The following is a 4,173-nucleotide window of genomic DNA, read 5'->3' on the forward strand; positions in this document are numbered from 1 at the left end:
GGCTTGATTGGAATAGTGTGTTGAATTATATCTTTGTCATACACCTTCAGATCTGAATAATCCCAAGCAAACACATCAGAAAATTCAGATAACAATCTAACATATTTAGACTTTACCTCAGGAGTTAATGTTTTGGACAATTTCACAAACTTGGGCTTATCTGTTGTTCCAATATTAACATCCTCAACACCTTTGTCTGTAGGCACCAAGCTCGACTTTCTAGCTGCATCATCTTGACCGAAAATTTCTTCTAAATGTGTGAGACCTTTAGGAATAATGTGGTCTTTCAGCTGCAATATTTCCATGTGATTCACCTCAATTTCTAGTTCATCAGTATCATAGTCAACATTTATGGAAGCATCCTTGTAGTTTCCCTCATTCTGCAAAAAGGTGTTGATCTCCTTATCATCCCAAAACACCTACCAATACCTTAAATTGTCTGGAAAAACAGGTCGGCATTTGACATGAATTTCAAACTTGTTACTGGAGTTCATTGGGATCTTTATATTGCTAGCAGCAGTGGCGAGTGAATCTGCAATAATATTCTGATTCGAGGGGACAACTATCAAAGTATAATCGGGAAACATTCGCAAAATGTCCAAAACTGCATTTCTGTAAGCTCTCATCCATGGGCGCTTTGCTTGGTACTCTCCCTTTACCTGTTTGATTACCAGCTCTGAATCTCCATAAACTGAAATCCTTTTAGCATTAAGCTTCTTCAAAATTTTCAGACCTGCAATCAAGGCTTCATACTCAGCTTCATTGTTAGAGCAGTCAAAAGCCAATTTGTAAGAACACACTCTAACATTACTAGGGACTTTGTCAGGCTGGAAAACAGGGCTGTGAATCCAAATCCCTATACCAGCACCATCCTTACCCACGGCTCCATCAAAATCCATGCTCCAAAGACGTGCCTCTTCTTCTAGATGCTGAAATTTTGTTTCCTTCTCTTTCTTACCTTGACTGATTTCTTCATTTTTCTGTTGTTCACTATCTTTTTGCTGCTGCTGGTATGTAGACTACTCAGAAGTACTTGCGATTTTATGTCTTTCTTGATCAAGGGCTGCTCTAAAATTTTATGAAATATCTGGAATATCTTCTACTTCAACTAACTGACTATCAACATCATTCAAACCACTATCTGAATATAGTACAAATGACTCTAAATCTGTATGTACAACATTAATTGGATGATTAAGTGGTTTCTCTTTGCTAGTAATCATGTATTTCATTTTCTTCTCCCCGTATAGTTTTCTCAATTGGCCAAACATGGGAATGGTAGCATAAGAGAAATCAAGTTGTAAAGTTCCTTTTAGCTTTGCACCCCACAACCTGGACAAAAGCATACCAAACCGTGGTGGAATGTCCACAACAACCACATCCATCAAAACATTCTTGGCCGAGATTTGGTCTAAAGATACCACTAAGTCTTTGATAAGGCCAATACAACGGACCCTACAAGAGTCAAAAGAGTACAGGTCATGATATTTTCGAGTAATTTCAAGGCCCAGTTTCTCCATAATGGCTTTTGGCATCAGATTATGGGAAGCTCTAGAGTTAACATGGCATTGTGGAAGACATACTCGTGTAGTCTGAGGCTTATATAAAATGGAGGAACTTCATTATCCTCAAACTGACCTTCTAAGGCAGGGCCAAAAATGAGCTCAGGGTCATCATATTCTACATTGACCATATCAAATAAAGGATCTATATGCAAAATTTTGGACACCTGGTCCTTATAGTTGCTGTTCTTAATCAACTCAATCAAAGGAATTGAAACTTTTAATTTAGAAATTTCATTTTCTAAACTAAAAGCTGAAACTTTATCTACCTCTTTGACTGGAAGGTCCTTCTTTTCAAATCTTTCTTTTGTTGCACCTTACTGATTGTTCTTCTCGTTTGCAATTCTATTCGCTAATGGTCCTTTGCTAGAAGTCGAATCAACAGGCTCTTTCCCTTTCTTCTGAATGTTTGAGGAGTCATTTTTGGGTTGCGCTTCCTTTCTCTTTTGAATTGGACTGACTGGTACATCCCTGCTTCTCAATGAATATTTCTTCTACTGTGCTGTCAATGCATTCATATATCCTCTCTAATAATCATCCGACTCATCCTCCAAAACTGCCTCATTTGCTAGTATGTAATCTTCATCCCTTTGGGTATCTGGAACCTCTGAATATTCTTCATCTTCTGTCAAAAATATGGGCAAAACATCAGTAGTAAAGAAATGATTTGCCTCAACCACCGGATCATCATCATCTTCATCCTCTATTCCATGCACATAGTTTTGCTACAAAGGAGTTCTGACTTGTTGTTGTTGTGATGACTGATCTTTTGCCTTTTGCTCCCTTTGTTTAATCCTGAATTGAGGTTGTCACTACCCTCTGAAGTTTGGATTTATTATTGGTGTTTCAGGTTTATCTGCAACTGTCAACCGGTCAAACATCTTCTCAATTTTCTGGAGTAAATTATCTACCTTAACATCTGAGGAAGATGCTTCTTCTTTTATAGTCACCTTCTTTTCAGATTTCATCCTTGCTCTTTTGGCTAGTAGATTGGCTTTTACACTCACAACGTTCTACTGCATATCTTCAAGTGTGGTAGGATCTCTTTCTCGTAACTGATATGCCATATCGGCATCGAAACCGTCTGGAAATTTGATCAATGCTAACCCCATCAGTGGTTTAATGTCAGCCAAAATAGCATTATAAACTGCATTGAACCTTACATAGTAATCTTGCACACTTTCACCCGCATTCCTTTTGAAATTTCCATACTCAGATAAAACTTGGAGTGGGTTCTTCTTTACCTCCCACCAGTCTAGGAATTGTCTATGCAGAACCGGTAAAGTATTGTTAGAGGTCACTGGTAAGGCTCGGAACCATTTCCGAACCTCGCCTCCAAAACTCTGTATAAATAATCTCATGGACACATTTTCTGCCTCTACCTCATGAAGGTCAAAGAAGTTATTCAACCTATCAACATGTTGCTATGCTGTAATACTTTGAGTGGCATTGAAAAGAGGTATCTTACTTTGGTAATCAGTGGGCATATCATCCAGATTTTGAGGCAAAATGAGGGGTGCATATTAGGTAGCCATGATTTGAGGTGGATTTGAAACTAGTGTTGGGGTAACTGGGGGATTTGAGACAACAAGGGGAGTTGATGTAACAAAGATGATGGGTGTTTGATGGGTAGTGATAGGCTGATGAGGGAGTGAAGGTATGAATGGAGATGAGGGATGATTTTCAGAAGTGTGGGGAAATGATGGTGAGGTAAAATATGTTGAGGTTGTTTCAGAAAGTTTAGGGAGTCCATTAGTGGTAAGGGATGACTGAGAGGAGTTCAGAAGGTCTCAGTTACTTGACAAGTTGGCCCATTGGATTTCAAGTTTTCTGGTGAATTCTGGATCTGGGACTATGTCCAGTAGTTCACTATCAGATGTGGTTCTAAACAGAGAGAGACAAAAATACTCGTCAAAAGGGATGTCTTTAAGGAACAACCAATCAACAAGGCATGAATGAGATCTAAAAGTAGATCTAGGACTTGGTGAAATTTCTTGTCTAAGTATTCGTGAAATGAGAATAGGATTTTCAAATACAGAAGGAGGATCCAGATCGGGATTGGACCTCGTGTATCTTCTTGAAGCCAATGTGTTCAAAGTTCTCAAGATTTTCCTATTGCTTTACAACTTTCCAATTTTTAGCCTAATGAATTCTAAACTTATCATCCAAAAGTTCAAAACTTCTTAGTAGTACTGGGGTGTAATGAGATTTTCTTCCCCAATATGATCGCCACTATGTTAGAGGCTAGATTGACCTCAGGTTGAAGGAAGGCAATCCTAGGATAACCACAAACCAATCTTAACCTGGTAACTAGCCCTACCAGGTCGGGAGAGGGCTCTCTCCTTATTAATCTCGGTCAAAATGACTGGATCATGAACAAAGATTTTATGCTAGGTATAGTAGCTATAGGGTTTTGATTGATTTTATTGGTTTTGTGCTGGATCAGATGGAGCTAGGCAATTTGGGTCTAGGAAATTAGGACGGGATGCGGGGTGTTCTATGGGGAAAGGTAGGTATAGGCTTTGGCACTTGAAATCTAGTGAGGTTGGATGTCTAAGACTAGTGAGGAGTTGAGGAGGGCATGTAAATATCATGTATCCTTTTCAAACAG

Source organism: Pinus tabuliformis, chromosome J (genome assembly GCF_031772625.1).
Source record: "Pinus tabuliformis cultivar Carrire ecotype Pingquan chromosome J, CPIR1, whole genome shotgun sequence".
Taxonomy (NCBI): domain Eukaryota; kingdom Viridiplantae; phylum Streptophyta; class Pinopsida; order Pinales; family Pinaceae; genus Pinus; species Pinus tabuliformis.